Source organism: Dermacentor andersoni, chromosome 3, assembly GCF_023375885.2.
Source record: "Dermacentor andersoni chromosome 3, qqDerAnde1_hic_scaffold, whole genome shotgun sequence".
NCBI lineage: Eukaryota > Metazoa > Arthropoda > Arachnida > Ixodida > Ixodidae > Dermacentor > Dermacentor andersoni.
Genome location: NC_092816.1, coordinates 46,740,431 through 46,750,103, shown reverse-complemented (window position 1 = coordinate 46,750,103; position 9,673 = coordinate 46,740,431). Strand labels below are relative to the sequence as shown.

General features: G+C 39.4%; 1 long non-coding RNA gene across 1 annotated transcript; it reads right to left on the bottom strand.

The window, feature by feature from the left end:
* Positions 1 to 729: 729 nt before the first annotated feature.
* LOC140216714 (uncharacterized) lies at positions 730 to 9,337 on the bottom strand. Its single transcript, XR_011893372.1, has 2 exons — positions 8,739 to 9,337; positions 730 to 6,032 (listed from the first exon to the last, which is right to left on the bottom strand). It is a non-coding gene; the product is annotated as an uncharacterized lncRNA (long non-coding RNA).
* Between the last annotated feature and the right edge of the window lie 336 nt (positions 9,338 to 9,673).

The following is a 9,673-nucleotide window of genomic DNA, read 5'->3' as shown; positions in this document are numbered from 1 at the left end:
AATTGGCCCGCGACATTCACCAGAAACATCATTGTGGCCTCTCAATTTGAAAGATCATTGGCATATCGTTGAAACTATGGTGTACTTCAATGCTGAAAGCCCATTGAAGCATTGTTGAAGATGTGTTGTTTGTCAATGTTGAAACCCAATTGACGTATTGTTGAAATGTGTTGTTTGTCAATGTTGAAAGCCCATTGAAGCATTGTTGAAGCTCAAAATTGAAAGCCCATTAAGGTATTGTTGAAATGTGTTGTTTGTCAATGTTGAAAGCCCATTGAAGCATTGTTGAAGATGTGTTCAGTCTCAAAATTGAAAGCCCATTGACGTATTGTTGAAATGTGTTGTTCGTCAATATTGAAAGCCCATGGAAGAATTGTTGCAGATCTGTTGAACATCAACACAAATTATGTTGAAATCCCTTTATGCCCCACTGGGTATTTAGCAGTTTAAACCTGCACTTACCTTAAGATACTGCTGAGCTATGTTGCATATAATTACCTTTGATGTCACGTTGGTATGTTTGCTGTGAGAGGATAGGGATAAAATTTAAATACAGCCGTTTTGTATCGCAGGCCTCTGTCACCCTGGGCTCAAAACATGCTCCTAGATTGGCTGTAATAAGACGTATTGCAAAACTGCTAGCAGTACTATTATGCCACTTTTTTCAATTGTCAGAGTGAATGGTCCTCCACAAAACTAAGAGTGCTGAACTGATGCAGACAAAAACCATTTTTCTAGGTGAACTGTTTATTTGTAACCAAACATCTGTGTAAATGTACAACCATTTGTAGTTTGAGAACATCAGAAACTTAAAAACTATTGCACAGTACAAACTTCCTGCAGCTTGACACCATAACGAAATTGAATACTGAAGGTGTAGTATGTGTGGCCTTCAAGTAAAACACATTTCCCAAAAGAAATAAATTTAAAAAAATAAATACCTAAATAAATAAATGTAGAAGCAGACTGACATGACTGTCAATAAGAACACTCAAAAAGGTACTTGCTTTCTCTATTAGGGAGCCAGTGGTACTATTACCATGGCACGATTTGCTTGAGCCCACCGCACTCAAATGAGACCTGATATGCAGGGTGGTTATCTTTAAGTTTCATGGAATTTATTAAACACGGACTGTTGCAGCTAACATAATTCTAGATACAGAGTGCCAAACATTACTTGCATGAGAAATCAAGACACCATAGTCAGCTGATTAAGAAAAACTCAGTTCCTAATAAAGTTTTTACGAATTGTAGACGGTAATTTTACAAGGTGTATGCACTAAGAACGAACTTCCAGAATGACACCAGTAACGAGACACATGCCATCAAACTGGCTGTAGAAATGCACTTCTGTAGCACTTTTTTGTTAACAAAACGCACTGTTATGCATTGAAGCACAAAAGTAACCGGAATGCCCATGTATTTCTCTCACATTTATGAAAAAATCTCGCAACTGGTAACACCCTGGAAATTAATTTCAAGTGAATATGTCTTTCAACCTCACTGGCTTCAATTTGCAAACTGAAATATGTGCCGTGATGTTTAAGTGAATTAATAAATTTATGAGAATCAGTTTAATGTTTCCATTTCTTGTGCTAGTAATGTCCACCTCTGAATAATCCAGCTCAAGAAGAAAAATTATGCTAATTGGCACAGACAACTTTAAAAAAATCTGTAAAACTGAAAAAGGACCACTGTACAATCCTTATTTGTTGGTTGAATAGTGTGTGCCAATTTCAGTAAACCTTACATACTTCTGAAATATGGCAATCACAATAAGTGATGCTTATGGGAGCAGTTTATTATGCTGCATTGCTGTTGCATGATACAGTTGCGTTTTCTGCCATGATAACGTTCCTGCGCAGGTCATTCCATATCAAGCGACTTATTCATATTAACTACTTCAGATTTTTATATGAAAAAAAAAACTTAGTGATGTGCTGGAATAAAACAAAGTTACTCCTTTTGTGAGTTCAATTTTATTCACTGTCACAAAAAATAACGAAAGAATTCAGAAAAAGATATGGTTTCATGCAAACATGAAAGGCACATCATTGCCATGACCGGAGATTTTTTGTTGCATTTTAAATTTAAGCCGACTTATACCTAATAATTTTTACTCATGTATTTTAGATAGCAATAAACCATGTTTACAAAGCTATGTAAAATGCAGTTTTTACTGAACTCTGACAATGGCGCAGATGCACTTGCAGGTGTGCGATTCCATGCCGAATCGACCAGTGTTTTTTGACACCACACATATAGCTGAAACATTGCCATGTGTTTACTAGAGTTCAAAACTCGTTGCCCACTTTTATTAATTTTTGCCAGATATTTTGTAGCATTTTGGTGACAGTTTAGTTTTCCTGCTCAGCTGAGCTAGAGGACATCAATCAACATTCTTTTTCAAATGCACATTGTATTGATCGAGGCCTTCAAATGGTGTGCGTGCAAATACGGTGAAGTGATGCAACTGCCAAAATAGCCAATTTTTCAAATATTTGAATACTTCAATTGCTTTTGGCACCGGCAAAAATGAGTCAAATTGCAATCCGTTAGATTTTTTTTCGTAACGAAAAATTCACAGGACAGAACTTAAATACAGAATGGTAGCCCAAGTGACATAGTATAGCAAAAAAATATGTGCAGCTTTGAAGGTTCAGCTGATCGCCTGTAAAAAAAAAACAAATTCTAATCTTTTGCAAGAAGCTTCATGTTGAAGGAAAAAACAGCTTTCGTAGTTGGCCAAAAAATATGTGATACATTATTGGATAGCTCTACATGTCTACTATGCATGTGTGAAGTTAAAGAAGGCATTATTTTTAAATGCGAGAAATTCTTTTTTGAAATTTTGTCAGCACCGACTTTTCTCGGATGTGCGCACAGCTTGCCGGCTGGGAATGCACACGACAAAGCTGGCTTTGTCTCCACACCGATGACAGAGAAGCGGTGTTAGGGTCTGCATTTTATTGCCAAGGGCCACATGCTCTAACGCAACGAGGCTTGTGTTTGGTGTGGGCCAGGTAAACCATACAGCCATTGCACATAAACTATCAATACAAGGTCTGTTAGAAAAGTATCTGACCTTTGGCTGAAGAAAAAAAAACTGGCATAACTGGAGCGTTGGAAACCTAATCACCCTCAAAGTGGTCTCCTTGGGACTCCAGTCACTTCTCCCAGCAGTGCTGCCATTGTTAGAAGCATTCCGAGAAGGCCTCTTTCAGAACGGAGTTTAGCTCAGCTGTCGTTGCAGCCATAATGTCTTCTCTTGTCTGAAATCGCGCTTCTTTCAATGGCCTCTTGATTTTGGGAAACAGCCAGAAGTCGCAGGGGGCCACATCAGGAGAGTAAGGAGCCTGTCGAACTACAGGAGTCTGGTTATTCGCCAAAAAAGTCTGAATCAAGTGCGAGAAAAGCATTGTCGTCATGGATGCGCCAATTTCCTGTTGACAACTTCGGTATCTTGCGCCACACAGCATCACAGAGGCCATGGAGGACATCCCTGTAGTAGTCTTTAGTGATTGTTTGACCCTGTGGTGTGTACCCGTGGTGTACCACACTGCGGAAGTCAAAGAAAGCAGTCAGCAACACTTTAACGTTGATGCGCACTTAGCGGTCTTTGGTTAGTGACGTGTAATGCTTCCACTGTAATGACTGGGATTTGGTTTCCGGGTCGTAAACATACCCCCAAGACTTGTCACCAGTGATTATGGTGTTCATGAAGTTGGGGTCACTGTTTGTGGAATCCAGCATGTCTGTGAGACTTCAACACGAAGTTGCTTTAGCTCCATCATGAGCAGTTTGGGAACGAATTTCGGTGCAACTCTCTTCATGGCCAAATCTTCAGTGATAATGGAATGTGGATAAAATGTGCTGATGCCCACCTCTACCACAATTTCTTGGATAGTCACACGACAGTCCCGCATCACCACGGGGTTCACTTCGGCAATGACCTGGTCATTTCGGCATGTTGATGGCCGACTGGAGCATGGCTCGCTCTCCACCGATGCGTGGCCGTCTTTAAACTGGTTGTACCACTCCTTAATCTGTGTGCTGCTCATAGCATAGTCACCAAAAGCAGTCTGAATGTTCGGAATGGTTTCCACTTGGCTGTCGCCCAGTTTCTGGCAAAATTTGATGCAGTAGCACTGCTCCAGTCACTCCGCCATTTTCCTTGCAATAAAAAACCGACGAGAGCACTGTGTACTACCTCATTCAAATGCTGCGTCCCAGCAAGTCACGCTATTGGCAGGCAGGAAAAAATTCGTGCATGCGCACAAAGGTTCAAGGGCGGCTGATGAAAATGCACTTGTTACATATTCATCAGGTGTTCGTAAAAAAAGGTCAAATACTTTTCTAACAGACCTCGTACGTATTAAATACGTGAGGGAATCCTGCAGTGCTAAAAGATATGGTTCGTGCAGTTTACAAAAAGAAATATCAGCTATTATGTAGACAGTAAATCCAGAAAGAGCGCTGATATTGTTTATACAAAGCCTTTAAAAGGGCATGTCGCAGTGCAATGCAACATAGAGGGAGCAGGACACTTTGTGCCCTGCTCCCTGAAGCCCAATGACGATGCAAGTAGAAAACACCTTCATAATTAGGACTGAAAACCTACATGAGTACGAACAAATTCTTGTGGTGTTGTTTGCTACCACTGTTTTAGAGCCGGAACATGCTCATCTATAAGTCATATGTGCCATGTTTAGTCTGATGTGGTCAGACACCATTGGCAACCACTTCTTGTGTTCATGTTAAAAAAATACGAATTGAGACTGCAGCTGCAGCGCTAGACGTCACCTGCCTTCGCAATGATAAAAAAGGCAGTCAGTTTGTTGAAGTTCTTGTGGCTAATTATATTAACAATATTTCCTTACTAGATGACATGGCTTCATATATTTATGCTATATTTATGCTGTATGTGTGATCCACAAATCAACATTATAAAAAATAATTTATCGCACTTAAACAATAATACCTTTTTGTTACTTGTCACATGTATAGCAGATATGTAGGGCTGTGTAACGATGGGCGACATATACTTTTGTGCCAACCACCAAAGCTAATTTTTTTACCTTCAACACGAAGCTTCTTGCAAAAAATTTGAACTTTACAGTTTTTTAGCTGATCATCTGAACCTCTAAGGCTTGAAATATTTTGCAGCTATCCCAAGTCAACCAGTCTGATTTTATATTTATTTTGTGCCTTCTGTATTTCCCTATGTTAGAAGAAAATTCAAACTTTGCAAATTTTGGCACTCACACCACTTCAGTCTCTTGACATGAACACCATCTGAATATTTGGATCATACAATTTCCCTTTGAGAAGAAACGTGTATCAGTGCCTTCTAGCTTAGCTGGGCAAGAACAATAAATTTTTGCCAAAGTTCAAAAAAATTTTTGCGAAGGAAAATAAATGGGGAGCAAGAGTTTGGAGCTTCAACTATATCTGTGATGGTCAAAAGAACGTTGGTTGGTTGCCCTAGAACGACTCAAGTGTATGTACGAAAGCAAATTTTCTCATTGTACCTACTCAAAATCAAGCAAACTTGAAATGGTTTGCCATAATGGAACAGTTCTTAACAAAATTGGGTGGTTTGGCATGAAATGGCTTAAGATACTTAAAAAATATACTAATAAGGAAACACTTTCCTTACTAGAACCATACCAAAAACTAACATAAAAATGTAGTGAACTATAACAAAGCACAGCACTTGTATTCTGGATTGAGCAATCCAATGTGGACCTCTCAGGAGACTAGCATAATTAACATAAATAAAATTAACATAAAAATGTGAAGGCATAGAAAGGCACAACATTTGTAAGCTCATTTGAGAAATCCAAATTGGGCCCTTCAGGAGACTAACACAGAACATAAAAATGTCGAGAGTTACAAAAGCACAACACTTGTGTTTTGGTTTGAGCTGTCCAACTTGGGCTCTTGAGAGGTTATTGGTCCCATGCGAGAAGCGAGGCCACAGTTCTTTACATAGGGCATGTTGGTACCAGGCAATTTGCGACACGTGAAGCCTGCAAAAACAAGAAGCCAGAACAAGTTTTAAAAAGCACCTTCAAATGCAAAAGAATGGCATGCAATCTGCCCTCGTTATAACGAAATTGATTTATGTATTTGTGTTGCTTTAGTCCAACTTTCCACGGGTACAGCTTTACAGCATGACCATTTAAATTTATTCAGTGCGGCACAGGACTCCACTAAGTGTCAAATGCAGGAAAGGGCAAAGAGGAACAAAACACTGTAGCAAAATAACTTTATGAATATCCTCAATGTCAAAGATGTGAGCTTTGCTTGCTGAGAAACGAAATGGTGAAACAAATTCATGTCGTTCATAAATAAACCTGAACTGACAACTAAAATTATTTCTTGTAACTTTCATAATTAAAATTTGCTGCACTTCACTGTGCTTTTCCATGCTCCAAATACGATACTGTCATGTCACTACAACTGAGTGTAGCTTCATTTGATGTTAGGTTTCCTGAGTTCACATGCAATCGGAATGTACTTCTCGCCTTACAATGACTTAAGACTTTCTACATTAAAGAAGACACTGCTTATAGTGAAGTATGTTTTCTGCCTCGACGACTCAATTACTGTTCTAATGAGGATTCCGTGTAGTGCACCAAGCTGCTTAGCATGACACATGCAGAATGTGACAGAGACGAAGAAATGCCGTCTTTTAAGAGCCATATGCGATAGGACTGACTTCTTTAACCCTTTTAGGGTTCACTGCCGTACATCTGTGGCTGTGATGGAACGTTCTGAAAAAAATTTGCCTTTTCAGAACAAAGTGTTGCCTAGCATCCCACTGGAGGTGCTGCAACCTTCTGAGACTTCTAGAAAATATTCTTATAGTGCTGTCGCTCCTTGGGTTTCTCCAAAACTGATTTTTCCCCTAGCTCCTTGGTGTCTGTAATTGCAGTAATTTGGGAGTGTTGCCACAAGTTTTTTGTAAGTTTCATTACACAAAAAAATTATGCTGCTTTATCCTGCATAAAAAAATAAAACATGTAAAACTGCAAATACTGAAATGGTATTGCCACTTTATTGTTATTTAAAAATATTATTTACCAGTTTATTTTCTCGGAATGTCACTCTGAAGAACTTAAATCTGCAATAAAAATATTAAGGGTGCGCGAAAAGTGATTTTTGAGGCTGAACCGAATAATGCTAGAAGCAAATCAAATAATGGATAGTTTCTGAATAATGAACAGCTGATATCACAATTAATGTGAGATGAGGCTCACATCCTAGTATTATTAAAGTTAGCAAGTTTCTGTCATTGTTATGTTACGAAAAGCTGTTTATTAAAAGCACAAATGGAGCAGCAGAAAGTTTCGTCACATGCACAGGACTCTTCAGTAAGCATAAATGATTGCTGTACAGCCTCTAAAGTACAGCTACTGAAGTAACGTAGCCTGGTCTGCTATTAGAAGTTGTTACGTTTTATGTCTACACTATGTTATTGGAGGCGAGAATTTACCGTACTTTGGCTCAAATTTCATGTTTTATTGGTGTTTCGAAATATTAGAATACTCGCATTTACAAATAGTGACCATTCAAAGACTAAATTGAATAGGACACTATTCAATTCGAAAGTTTTGAGCATTTGCACACCACAAAAAATACATAACTCCTAAATTAGAGAGGCATATTTCTCCCCAAAATGTGATCCTCAACGGGCTAAACAAGAGTGACAGAAAAGCCCATTCATCTTTTTGATTAATTTAAGCCCATAATCTACTTGGCAATGGTTCATAATAACCCTGTTAACAGGTAGGTGAAGTAAGGAAGCAGGAATCAATTCTAACAATTTCAGAATGGGAGTAGTGGACATGTCCGATGGTCTGTAAGAAGCTTATACATTAGGCCCCAAGAGCCTATTCTCAATTTATTGAAGTATATGGGGAAAAGCCACATAAATATTTTTTTCATATCTTAGAATACACATAAATATTTTTTTCATATCTTAGAATACAAAGTGATAAAGTGTGCGTTAATAAATACGAGTCATAGGTTAAGTGCTTAGAATGAGTAAGCGCCCACTAAACGTAGTACTGTTGACAGCAATGCTTGCAACTCTGTCCCTGTTGTTTCTTTGATTGAAACAACCAAAAGAAAATTGCCACACCACTCAGGTTCCCTCTGCTAAAAGGCTGCTGTCTGGCATCACATGGACCTCCTTCAATATAGGAGCAACCTTAATTCAATGTGGTCTGTTAAAATTGGTGAAACTACTGTTTCACATCTCAGAACCTGGAGAGCTGTTTTAACTTCTGCAATTTGGTGAACATGCTCCTGCTCGAGCTGAGCAGTAACCACACTAGAGCATACCTTCTCCGCAATTCGCGTATTAGAATAACTTTTCAGGCTAACATGTCCTCCATGCCAAAAGATTTGGAGCGTGCTTCACAGACAACTATTCCTTGCAATGACAGCCAAGTAACACTGCTAATGCGCAAATGCAGCTCATTTTATGTGGTGGAGCCTCTAAAAACTTTCAGCAGTGAAGGCAGCTTTTAAATTTTAGAAGCATTTGAGTATGGCGGCATTACGCACTTAAGATCGTACGAACAGTCAATCCAAATAGTAGGCTATTGTCGCATACAATTGCACACATGGGCTACTTGAAAGTCGTTTGTTATGCCAATGGGAAGTTCATAATTTTAGAAAAAAATGTGAATGTAAAAATGCAACCAGACAGGATATATGGTACTTGCCTATAACAGCACTGACCCTGGTGGGGTCAAGAGCCTTTTTTGCCCCTTGGTGTTATTTCCAAAGCCCAAATGGCCCATGAGCTCCTCCTCTGTGAACACATGGTGAAGCAAGGCCCTTGCAAACTTTCCTGGTCTACCATGGCAGGCCATGGTAAACTGTGCCAGGATAACCTTCTCAATGTGCACTCCTTCAACCTATGTGAACCTGCATGTTTAAGTAAATGTTAGCAAAACAGTTTTAAGCATTTCAAGCACATTCACACAACAGCCCTACTGCAAATAAATTACAAAAGTACCTGTTGCAAATCTAGATTGCTAAACTTGACTTCTTACAAGCTTCTTATGCTGTCTGGACGCCACATGTTTCAGAAAAACAATCCAGCACAAACAAGAATAATAAGCCAAAGTATCCAAACATATAGTACTTGAAAAAGGGGAGTACCAGCGAAACACAAATGACACGCACACAAGGAAACGGCATTAGACACGGACGGACGTTGGGACGGACCAGCGTCCGTCCCTGTCTAACGCCTTTTACGTGTGTGCGCGTCCTTTGTTTTGCTGGTACCCCCCTTTTTCAAGTTCATGACGCACCAACTGGCCCAAGAGCTTGCGCTAATGCACATCTAGTACTATTTATTGTGATTACCATTTTTAGGATACTTCATATTTTCAGGTGTTTGTCTCTATTTTCCCATCCAATTGTGTCAATAGGTAGTCCATGGTCTAATGGGGAGATTGGGCTGCTATGTTAAGGGAAGAGTTCAAAATCAACCGTTGGAACAGCTTGGGTGACTGGGTATGCGACCCTGGGCATATGCCACTTTTCAATGAATCTCCTTCCCGCTATCTTGGGCAACTGCTGCTGCTTGTGTTGGCAAGCAGCATTAGGAGCTCAAAGAGGGACATGATTGTCGATCATTACTAAGATTACC